Genomic DNA, 12,796 nt, shown 5'->3' on the forward strand with positions numbered 1-12,796 from the left:
GTTTTGTATTAGTTTTTCTCTGCACTTTTTTTTTTGCGTACGAGAAAGTTATGGCTCAGAGTGAGTATTATTGCTTGGCTTGGAAGTTATTTTAATCTCACTTCAGCAAGGTCTGGTGTTGACTGTACACTTTAAAAGTACTTTTCTTATCTGTTTTCCTTCTTTTCATACCCTCTTCACACTCCGTGACACCTTCACAAGATTCCTTGAATGCCTGCCTGGTGAGAGAAGTTCTGCAGAGATTTCTGCTGTGCTCGAGTCAAGGGCTTGAGTCATGACTCATGAGACTGCCACCACATCAGATCATTGGACCACTTTCTTCACTCATTTCCTGGGAAAGTCCTGTTCAGTGTATGAGAATGATCCAGGCAATTGGATTCTTTGAAATTCTATGACAAAGACCACAGGGTTAGCTTAATGAAAGAAGTCCGCTTGTAGGCAGATTTAAGCTGTTGAGGTTTGGATTTTCTAAGTCCCCAATATCACATGACTGTGGCTTAAATCTAGTTGAAAATTTTTGAAATGTTGGCAGATGTGTCATGATAATTGTTTGCTGTCTTTCAATCAGGTAGTCCCATGGTCAATTTTTTTAAAATCTTTGAAATGTAGACAAAAAATGTTTGCAAAATGTTTTTGAAAATGTTTCTATATTATTTTATTGAGCTCTGAGGCTATAGTTTTTTTTTTAAAGTTAGTTCACTTCCATTTGGAATAATCCTGAAAATGAAGCTTGTGTAAATGAGTCTTAATTTGCGCAAAATGAGGTATCTTTTCTTTTCTCACCACCGAGTACTGTAGTTGATTAGCTACATCCCTTTGTCCAGTATGAATAGCTGTTGATCATCCACATGTGGATTGGATATCTCTAGAAAGAATAATGGCAAACATTTTTCCACTCACCAGACTGCTAGCTCTCAGCTGTCACCTCATAACTATAAATAATAGCTTTGGGGCTAGGTATATTTCAGATACAGGCACAGAAGGAGAGAGAAAATAGAGTCATTTCCCCTCCTCCTCCCCGCCCCCTCCCCCGGATCACTGGCCTACTATTGTTCCTCTGTGGTCAGTGGCAGGACGTACAAGTAGTGTTTGAGATTCCATAAGAACCTGTTTTGTATTTCTGCTAGGCCAACTGATTAGAGGGATGGTAATGATGACTAGCAGCTTGCTGGGGAAAGAGAGAAGACAAGGCTTTTCATAATTAATAAACAGATTAAACTAAAACACAAAATTCTACCGCTACTTAAATTATTTACCTATCTCAGATGCGGTTTGCCACAGTAAAGGTGCAAATGGAAATGCAAAAGCACTTTGGAAGGTTTGATTCCATCCAAAATCTGTAACAAACATTGAGAACATTTTAACTGGAAACTGAACTTTAGCCGCTTTGTGAGTCTCTTAGATGTTAACACATCTATTGGAGAAATACTGTATTGCTGTGCCTTTTCCTCAGTGCATTTGCAGGAAATGCCGACAGTAATGGTCTTCAGTCTAAAACATAAAAGGGTCTCATGGCAAAAGAAGCAACATGTGTAAGGCTAACTATTTTTTTAAGCTACTGTTTTTCTTCTTTCCCTTTTTAAATATATTTGAATAAAGAACTTTGCTTTGTTTTTCTTCGAGACCACTTTTTGATGTACAATTTTTTCTGGCTGATAGCCCCCGGGCCCCAAGGCATCACTGGAGCACAGCACTCTGGTGATGTGCCCTCTGCTCATGCACATGGGGTGGCATAAAGCTGACTATGCCATCCAGGGGGTTCCACTGCTCTGGAGAAGGCCTCAGCTGCCCCATTAGGGCATCTTTACGACCCCTCCGCTCCACCGGATGTTTATCAGGTAATTATGGAAAGTAGTGCCTAACTGATTGTTCAAGTTCTCTGAAATACATAGGCAACAAAGCAATAAAATTGGAGGCATTTTTACTGTAAGCTCCAAATCTGTCATTTAGCTGCATGAGAACAGCATCTTTAAATGGAAGAAATAGTCAAAGTCATTAGTGACTTTATAGCTGCAACTGCCAGTGCTACTTCTATGGTATATTGGTTTTTTTCATTCACTGTAAATTAGGAGCAAGTTGTAAAAGTTGCATGTAAAACTGAAATATCTTAATTTAAAAATGGAAAAAACAAACCCGTTTCTCCTGTTGATCTAGGAGCTCAAGATCATAGCAATAGTAATATTGTTGTTGTATTCTGTATCTGAACCAGTTAAAATTAACATTTTGGTATTATTCCCAGCTAAATTAAGATGATTTGGTGACAAGAAGAAATGTATTTTCTACTGTTAAAGTGATTTCCTACCAGCTCATATTTATGATAAGATGGGAGTATCCAGGCATAGAGGAACTTGATGTTTATAACAACATGCATAATCATTGGTTGAAAACTTTTGAATAATTTTGTAATATGCTGTGTGTTTTTTATAAATATACCAAACTATTTTCAAAGATAAATATTTATTAGCTGGTTTGAATTGATTCTTGTATTTCCACTTGAAGATTTCAGTAAATAGAAAGATACTTAAATTGCTCATGCGCTCCTATATGTTGTATCTTCTTTTTTGTTTTGTATTCATATTTTTCTTCTTTTCCTTTTTACTTAAGAGAATTATCTGAACAAAATATAAACAAAATGGTTAGATATAAATTTCAGTAGCAAAGGGCCAGTGGTATCTATGTATATTACAGTAAGATCATAGAAGCTTAGGTCTGGTCCTTGTATATCTGAGATCCACTTGGAAGGATCTGGAAAGCTAAGAGGTTGCAGGGTTAGCTTGGCATCAAATATCAAGGCACTGAAGCCCTGATCCAGCAGGCCATCCTTATTTAACAAAGCACTTAAGCACATATTGATCTCTAGGGATGTGTTAAGTTCCATTGACATCAATGGGACCTAAGTAGATAGAATCATAGAAGTGTATGACTGGAAGGGACCTCAAGAGGTCTTCTAGTCCCCTGCACTCAAGGTGGGACTAAGTATTATCAGATTCTAGGCCATCTTTACTTTAAGCACATACTTATGTGTTTTGCTGAATGGATTGGTATTAAGTGCCTACTTAAATGCCTGGCTGAATTGGGGCCTGATCTCTCTTTTATCCCACTGGCCTGCTCCAATTGCAAAACTTCACTCACTATTCTGTCACTCATATTGGCATGAAATTCTGGTTTCTTCCTCCATAGCATTTCCTTTTCACTCTGCTAGCCAGATCTATCACATGGTCCCCATTATCACTCACACATGGTCTTCATTAGCACTTCATTGCTCCACATTACAAAGTCTAATACCCGGTTGGTTAATTTAATGCTTTCAATGAAAGTGCTTATCTATTTATTGTTTTCTGCAACTTTGGAGTCCACTTATTGGGAAAGTGATGCCAGTAAAACAAATGCTCAAGATTCTGTTCACAGTTCAAATTATTTTGAGATTCAGTACTTTCACAATGACTCTGTCATATTGGTTGCATGTTTTTGCAGCATTATTACAATATTATGCAGTGAACCTTTCCAAGTGATACTACTAATGATCAGCTTTTCCATTATAAAACTCTATTTTAGAATTTGGAACTCAACAGTGGGGGAAAAAATCATTCCAATATTAAATCTAGCACACAAGCCTGCAACCTAGGAATATGTTTGTATCTTAAATTGAGATGTGAATCAGTTGAGTTGTTTTCATTTTGATGGAGGAGGAAATTTTTCTTTTCTGGTTTCAATGTTTTTTGCTCCTTTAGTGCAAACTGCAGTGCTTCTTTTAAAACAACTGACAATTACTCAGGGCCAAATTCTGCCCTTGGATGTACATGATCAGTTCCCAATGATTTAAGTGGGAGCTCTGTTTGTCATTCTGAGAGTGGAAGTTTGCCTTTATTTCCTAAAGCTATTTTAATACAGCCACAAAATGTTTACAAATGACAGTAGAACTTTTTCTCCTCATTATTTTATTGAAGCTTGGGACCCAATCCCTTTATTCTTAGGGATAAATAATTTTTCCTTAACTGTATTGTGTCTAATGAAAAGAAAAAGAAAATAGAACCTCTCTTTGCCCAATTGAAATCATTTTAAACATATAATGAAAAGCAAGGAACTTACCAGTTAAGACTGAAACATAATGTTGTCTGTTTCCCACATTCTTTAGCCAAATTGCAACAAACTGTTAAATCATTCTTGATGTGTTTTGTTATATTGAGGTATTCATAGATTTTTAAGGCCAGGAGGGACCATTATGATCCTCTAAGCCAATTTCCTGCATAACAACACAGGCCATCAAGCCTCACCCAATAATCTCTGCATCAAGCCTAGAACTTCTGTTTGAGCTATGACATATTTTTTACAAAGACATCAAGTCCCAGTGTAAAGACTTCAAGTGATAGAGATTCCATCATGACCCATGTAAAATTATTCCAATGGCTAAGTATCTTCACTTAAAATTTTTCAACTTATTTCTAGTCTGAATCTGAAATCCACTGCGGAGTCTGTTGTCATGCAACTGTGCAGGACCATTAATCATTTCCTGCTATAGAGGACTGTGACTTTTAGCAATATGCAGGACATTGTGGATGTCTCTACAGCTATAGGGTTCCCGAATTGCAGTGGATCAATAGATGGCATGCATATCCCTATTTTCACCAGACTACTTTGCCGTTTAGTAGGTCAACAGAAAGAGCTACTTTTCTATGGTTATGCAAGCACTGATGGATCACCGCGGACACTTCCCTGATATCAGTGTGGGCTGGTCAGGAGAGGTGGATGATGCTTACATCTTTAAGAACACAGGACTGTTCAGAAAACTACAAGCAGGGACTTTCTTTCCCGATTGGTGGATTACCATGGGGAGTGCTGAAATGCCAGTAGTGATTCTGGGGGATCCAGCCTACCCCTTGATCCCTTGGCTCATGAAGCCATACACTGACCACCTCAACAGCACCAAGGAATGATTGAACTACCAGCTCAGCAGGTGCAGAATGACAGTTGAATGTGCTTTGGTCATTTGAAGGGTTGCTAGCATTGTTTACTCACAAGATTGGACCTCAGTGAGAAAAATATCCCAATGGTTATAGCTGTCTGCTGTGTCCAGCATAATATCTGTGAAGCAAAAGGGGGAACGTTTCTGCCAGGGTGGAGGGCAAAGGTGGAGCAGCTGTCTGCTGAGTTTGAACAGCCAGATACAATAACTATTAGAAGAGCTCAACGCAGAGCTATACAGCTCAGGGAGGCGTTGAAAGACCGTTTTAACAGTGAGCCAGAGTAATGTGTGGTGTTGTAGTGTGCTCTGTCTGGCTCTGCTGTTATCTGGCCTGGTAGGAATTTGTGGTGATTGCTGTACATATAGGAATATAACATTGTCATACATCTATTATTTAGTTTGTGACTGATCCTATGAGTTGTGTGACACTGTGTAGTAACAGGTATTTGGTTGCTTTCAGAACAGCTGAGCACTCAGCAGCATATGTTGTGAACTAATAAAGAGAAATTATGTTCCAAATAATAAAATTTTATTGTGTAACAAAATCAGTGCAAAAAAGCTCATGCAATTTTAAAACAAAAACATTAAAAATTAATAGAACAGAGCTTAGGAAGGGGAAAGAACATTCATGTCCATTTCAGCTACCCATACACCAACTGTGACTTTCACAGGTCAGTGTTTGTGAAGCTGTGATTGTCTTTAATGTCCCCCAGGGTGGAGTGGTAAGGGTAGTGCAGTGAGCCCTGATGCCATGTGTTGCAAGGGATATAAGGAGTTCCCGATATTGAGTTCTCAATGGACTGCAGAGGGAAGCGAACCTGGTGTTGTTGAACCTGCAGGTCCCCCAGTGTCTGCAGCATCTCTGTTAGCTGCCTGAGAAGCCCCATTATGTCCCAGTGCATCTCCCTCTCCTTTTCCTGCTAGGACTCCTGGACCTTTCTCCTCTCTGCTCTTTCCTTCTCCAGGTTGTCAGCAATGTCCATCCTCCAGGCTCTGTGTTCATGGTCTGATGCAGCACTGGCTTGCAGGATCTTATTGAAGATGACATCTGAGTCCTCTTTTTTTCTCCTTCTTATCTGGTTCAGGCGTTCTGTGGGCGAGGAGGGAGGGGATTCTGAAGGCCACAATGGCAGCAGCTGCAGCTAAAACATACAGAGATACCATTGTCAGTATATTCACTGTGGAAAGTGAAATTTAAGATGCCAAACTTGCTCCCCTAAAGTTTTAGGCACTACACCCTCACTTGGGCTTGTATTGCTTGTGCATGGCTCCAGTCACAGCTCTAGGGTTGCCAACTGTCTAATCACACAAACCCAAACACCCTTGCCTCAGTCACTGCCCTGCCCCTTCCCCAAAGCCCTGCCCTGTTCACTCCATCCCCGCTTCCTCTGTCGCTCACTCTCTGCCACCCTCACTCACTTTCACTGGGCTGGGGCAGGGGATTGGGGTATGGGAGGGAGTACGGGTGCTGGGCTGGGACCAAGGGGTTAGGAGTGTTGGAGGGGGCTCTGGGCTGAGTCTGGGGCAGGGGGTTGGAATGCAGGAGGGGGTGTGGGGTGCAAGCTCTGGGAGGGGGCTCAGGCCTGGGGCAGGGGGTTGGGGTGCAGGAGGGAGTTTGGGGTGCTGGCTCTGGGAGGGCTGGGGGAGGGGGTTGGGGTGCTGGCTCCAGAAGGAGGCTCACAACTGGGGCAGAGGGTTGGGGTACAGGAGGGAGTTTGGGGTGCTGGCTCAGGGCTGGGGCAGGGGGTTGGAGTGTGGGAGGGGGTGAGGGGTGTGGACTCCAGCCGGCAGCGCAGTGGGGCTAAGGCAGGCTCCCAGCCTGCTCTGGTCCCATGCCACTCCCAGAAGCATCCGGCACATCCCTGCAGCCCCTGGGAGGAGGCCAGGGGGCTACGTGTGCTGCCTCTGCCTGCAGGCACCATCCCTGGAGCTCCCACTGGCCGCAGTTCTCGGCCAACAGGAACTGTGGAGTCGGCATTTGAGGCGGGGGCAGCGTGCAGAGATCGCCTGGGCTTTCCCCACAGGGGCTGCAGTGATGTGCTAGCTACTTTCGGGAGCAGCATGGAGCAGGGGCAGGCAGGGAGCCTGCCTTAGCCCTGCTGCACCACCAGACTTTGTGGCCTAAAATCTCCCGGTTTGGCTTCAGTAGGGTGTGTATCATAATCTGGGAGCAGCAGCTTCGGTAAGACAGTACTAAAGTGCACCCCTCAGTGACCTTGCTCAATGTTTTATTTTGTATTTTGCAGGGTCTACAACCCCTTGCAACTCCACATCCCTCCACTTTAAGTACTACCTTCAAGTTGTTTCATGCAGGTGGATTCCTGTGCCTACAAAGGGCCCCATTGTCTTCAGTGCAGATGTCTACTTGTGAGCACCAGTGAAAGGCTTGCAAGATCAAGGCTGTGAGCTTCTAGGAAAAAGGTATCCCATATACATATTAGACTTTGAGGATAGGCCAGAACCTGACTCAGCCAAATTTGCAGCTGGATTAGAATGTGGCTTTCTGGCAAAACTAACCAACATGGAACTCATTGCAGCCCTCTCAAACATAGAAAGAGGCAGGATTTGCCCTTCAGTTAAAAGCATTCTACTATGCACAGGTTCTGGTGCTTGTATTTGGATCTACATTTAATAATGGTTTTCATGGTCTTTAAAAAACAAAACAAACAAACAAACAAAACAGGCTCCCAGAACTAAAGCAGATGTGCTATATATTCAAAAGAAATTTACTAGAAATAATGCAACCTCTTTTTCTGAGAATTATTTTCTTGTTTATTAAAGGTATACATTGGAAAGAAAATTATAAATGACAGTGTTAATTGTACTGAACACATTGTTAACAGGGTGAAAGGGCTCTTCTGTCGACCCATCTTGTTAGCAAGTAAGCGTTAGACCCTGTATAAAGTTGCTGACTTGTCTTCAAAGAGAATCACACAAGTGCTTACTATATACTACTTGCATTTGGGAAGAAATTTTAGACAGAGTCTAACACCTTTGCTTTGTGTTTAGTTTGGTGGCGCAGCGGGGCTAAGGCAGGCTCCCAGCCTGCTCTGGTCCCATGCCACTCCCAGAAGCAGGAGCATGTCTACACTTAGAGCTGGAGGTCTGACTCCCAGGTAGAGGAAACATACTTGAGCTAGCTCTGATCAAACTACCATGTTAAAAATAGAGTGTAATCTCAGCAGCATGAGCTAGCCCTTCCCACCACTTGTGCCCCCATGGCTACACTGTATTTTACCATGCTAGCTTGAACCAGACTCCTTGAACCAGACTCCCAACTCCAAGTGTAGACATACCCTACTCCATAGAAACAACACCCTACTTGCTAGATTTTACAACCCCTTCACCCTCGTGCACAGGATGCCATCTAACACTATACTTCTATGTGCCTATCATTTAAACCAACAGACTACTTTCATCTCCCATCTCACCAGTGAGAATCCCTACGGCAAGGAGATGTTTGTACTCTGCCATTAAAACAACCTACAGAACTCAGCACTGAAACGATGCATTCTGGATCCCTCAAGTTACACATGCACCTTTTTCCTTTGATCCTTTGAGGGGGGCAGGAAATGGGTTTAGATCTTCCCTACAGAAGGGCAGCTTCCCCACCACTCCTGATCTCCTCATAACACAATCACAGCTTTGCTGAGATGCTGGAATACAATACAGCTACACCTAATTTAGTGAATGCTGCTGAAGAGCATCCAAATAATTCCTAGTGACTATTTCCAGCTCTGAGGGGATAGAATTAAGATTGTGTTGGCATGAACCTGAACTCTGCATTTCCTGATTTTCAAAGGCTTCAGTTTTGCTGAACTCAACAAAAGTTCTGAGAAACCACCATGCAATCTTAACTCCATGTTAACGAAGCTTTTTGTCAGTGCACGTATAGGGCACCATCCTTTTCCGGTGGATCTATTTGAATCTGCTAAGTGACTTTTAGATCCTGATTGCATTCAGCTGTGCCACTATTCTTTCCCTCATTAACTTAGACCAGCGGTTCTCAAACTGTGGGTCAGGACCCCAAAGTGGGACAGGAGCCCATTTTAATGGGGTCACCAGGGGTGGTTTAGACTTGCTGGGTTCTGGGGCCGAAGCTCAAGCCCAACTACCTGGGGCCAAAGCCTGAGGGATTCGGCTCTGGGTGGTGGGCTCAGGTCACAGGCCCACTGCCTGAGGCTGAAGCCCTTTGGCTTTGGGCCCCCCCACTGGGGCCACGGGGCTCAGGCTTTGGCTTCGGACCCTTCAGCCAGGGCAGCGGGGCTCAGGCTTCATTTCCTCCTCCTGGGGTCATGTAGTAATTTTTGTTGTCAGAAGGGAGTCGCGGTGCAATGAAGTTTGAGAACCCCTGACATTTGTTGAGGATCTGGCCCATGCTATTTACATATTGATGCTGTTTAACATTTAATAATCAAGTGTATTATGGTAGTGCCTAAGGCCCAGCCAAGAACAGGGCCCCATTGTGGTAGGCACATTGTACCAACACACAGTAGTAGGGCAGAGAAAGTCCAGTCAGAACTGTAGGAAGTTCTCTGAATGGTCAAAGGTCCCTGCTGTGGCTGGTCTGCTCCAGCTGGCTCCTCTCTGCAGTTTGTCCTCAATGCCACATAGGTAGAGAGGAGGCACCACCAGGGTCCCAGTTTCCCCCATGTGCATGCAGGCATCTTTTCAGCACAATTCTGGATCCAGAAGGGAGGAGTGGTCCTGGTTGCACCCCATTTTATCCCATCCCGCTCAACACAGCAGTCCCTGCTTTAGCAGCTTCTGTAGCTGCTCTAACTGGAGTCTGGCTGATTTCTCTGCAATTTTTCTGCAAGGCCATATGGTGATGGGGGTTACAGCGAGATACCACCTGAATCCAGGATATATTTTTGTCAGACCAGAGACCATACCTGGGCAGAGGCAGATGTTTATTGAGTGACCTTGTGTAGTATATGAAGGCCCAAAACTGATTCAGATAGAGGATCTGTTATTCCAGTACAGGTTCACCAAGGGTTGCCAGGTGTCTGGTTCAAAAAGGTACCCTGGCTGCTCTGGTCAGTGCCGCTGACTGGGCCATTAAAAGACCAGTTGGCAGGGCTGTCAGGCTCCCTACTTGGCTCTGCGCAGCTCCCGGAAGCGGTGACATGTCCCTGTGGCTCTGAGGCACAAGGGTGACCAAGGGGGATATGCACGCTGCTCCCGCCTGTGCACCGGCTCCGGACCTCCCACTGGCCAGGAACTGCAGCCACTGGGAGCTGTGGGGGCGGCGCCTGTGGACGGAGGCAGTGTGCTCTGCGCAAAGCCATCTGGCCACCCCTCTGCCTAGAAACTGAAGGACATGTCGCCAGTTCCTTTTTGGGGGTGTGTGGAGGTTAGACAGAAAAGTAAAGGGAGGGGGGGATAATGAAGGGAAGGGGACAAGAGGGTAAGAGGTGCACATGTGGAGTGAAGCTAAGGTGAAGAAACTGTGAGGGAGGGAAAGGGTTGGAGCCAATTGTCCTGCCTGTGCACTGGCTCCGGACCTCCTATTGGCCAGGAACTGCAGCCAATGGGAGCTGTGGGGGCGGCGCCTGTGGATGGAGGCAGTGTGCACGGAGCAAAGCCACCTGGCAGCCCCTCTGTCTAGGAACCGAAGGACATCTTGCCACTTCCGGGGAGCCCCCTGAGGTTAGTGCTGCCTGGAGCCCTCACCCTCTCCTGCACCCCAACCCCCTGCCCCAGCATGGAGTGCTCTCCTGCACCCAAACTCTCTCCTGGAGCCTGAACCCCTCCCAATCCTCTGCCCTAACCCTGAGCCCCCTCTCACACCCAAACTCCCTCCTGAAGCCTATACCCCACATGCCCTTCCGCACCCCTGCCCCAGCCCTGAGGCCCCCCACACCATGAACCCCTCATTTCTGTCCCCACCCCAGAATCTGCATTCCCAGCCCAGGGCCCATACTCCCTCCTGCACCCCAACCCCTGCCTCAGCCTGGAGCCCCCTCCCACACTCCAAACTTCTCATCTCCACACCTCAGCCCAGAGCCCCCTCCTGCACCCCAAACCCATCATCCCCAGCCCCACCCCACAGCCTGCACTCCAACCCCCTTCCCCAGCCTGGAGCCACCTCCTGCACCCTGATCCCCTCATTTCTGGCCCCACCCTGGAGCCCACACCCCCAGCTGGAGCCCTCGCCCCCTCCTACACTCCAACCCCCTGCCCTAGCCTGGTGAAAATGAGCGAGTGAATGAGAGTGGGGGAGATTGAGCAACAGAGGGAGGGGTGATGGAGTGAGCATGGGGTGGGGCCTCAGACAAGGGGTGGGGCAGGGCAGGGATGTTCGGTTTTGTGTGATTAGGAAGTTGGTAACCCTAGGTTCACCACCTAGACAACTAATCAGGCAAAATTACCTCACTCCCCACCATCCTCCCCAGCCCCTTAGAGCATGCTCAGTACAGCCTTAAGGCTTCTAATATTAAATAGCTAATCTCACATTGGGCACCAGGTGGCAATAGCATAATGAAAATACTTGCAACAATACACATCTCCCCATTAGTAATTATCAACTTAAAACATTAACATAATAACAAAAAAAAATCTTGACTAAGAGGTTGGGGTAGACTTTCCTGATCCTCAGGCCATTACAAGGGATTATTCTGGCCCCTCAAGCATAATTGCCTTACTACTACAAGCCCAGTCTGACTCTAGGTTTGGGAGATCTTCTGGAACAGTGCAGTGGAGATACCTGTGGTCCTTGATCAGCAACGAGTGCAGAAGGGATTTCTGATAATAAAACCATTTCTGCAGGCTTAACTTCCAATTTGCTGTATTGGTTGATTTGGGGTCCTCAGCAACCTCACTATTTCTGGATGTAGCAACGAGATCATCTAATTGTTGGGATATATATATATCCATGTAATATGTTATAGGCCATCAAGGCCTAGTGTGGATGGAGTATGCTTGACATAAGTATGTGCATTGCGTGTTGGCAACTGAAGTGAGAACTTAAGATTTCAAGTGGTCAAGAACTATTTGCACAAAACAACGTTATGTCCCTGGGAAATATATAAAGAATCAGCAGATAAGGAAATAACACCAGCTGGACTGCTATAAAAATGTATAAGAATTGGAGGAAATGGCATGCCTTGGATCATGGCGGCCTGCCTGGAACTGCCTCCTTGGAGTTGTGGGTGAAAGGCCCAGACAACAGAGACAAAAGACTAATGATGCCATGAAGTGGATCATAAATGGAGGCTTCACACATTTGCAATTTGGAGTCTTTCAACAACCCAGAGCCCTGTTTGGATATAGATGTGGTCTTTCTGCTGGCTCCCCACATCTGATCTGATCTGACTGAACCTCACCTGGCCATCGGGACTTCATTCTGATCTGTGGACTCTGGCGTAGTATGTTTGGGGTACGAATATGGAGTGAATTAGGTTTTATTTTGTAAGCAATAAAGAGTACTTAGAGTATTATGTACCGACACTGTTGGTACATATCTGGTATCTGCCTACTCCCCCATTTTGTAGGGAGGCCCCTGCTGCGGGTCTAACATAATGCCTCTAACACCTGATTGTGATGTCTACGACTATGCTTCCCATCTGGTAAATCAATCACCCAAGAAAGTGGTACCTCCTGTGCTGTGATGCAACCTGATAACCAGCGAGAGCCTTTGCAAAAATTAAGAGCATATGCTTCATTACCTGCACCTATTGTTCTTGGTGATGCTAGTACATTGTAATATAACTTTTGTGCTGCCTGCTTTTCCCTCACCTTAGCAGCTTCATAAGGATGTAGAAAGTTCTTAGTTTCCTTCTCATTAAGAGTTCTGCAGGTGACTTTCTAGTGTGAGTCATGCAATACTGG

At 45.2% G+C, this 12,796-nt stretch overlaps 1 long non-coding RNA gene across 2 annotated transcripts in view; it reads left to right on the forward strand.

The window, feature by feature from the left end:
- LOC120402139 overlaps positions 1-7,343 on the forward strand; it is a 47,096-nt gene extending 39,753 nt beyond the window's left edge. For both annotated transcript variants that reach the window (XR_005597010.1, XR_005597011.1), the window contains exon 5: positions 7,210-7,343. This is a non-coding gene — a long non-coding RNA (uncharacterized LOC120402139). The remainder of the gene's footprint in view (positions 1-7,209) is intronic.
- The last annotated feature ends 5,453 nt before the right edge of the window (positions 7,344-12,796 follow it).

Source organism: Mauremys reevesii, linkage group 3 (assembly GCF_016161935.1).
Source record: "Mauremys reevesii isolate NIE-2019 linkage group 3, ASM1616193v1, whole genome shotgun sequence".
Lineage (NCBI taxonomy): Eukaryota > Metazoa > Chordata > Testudines > Geoemydidae > Mauremys > Mauremys reevesii.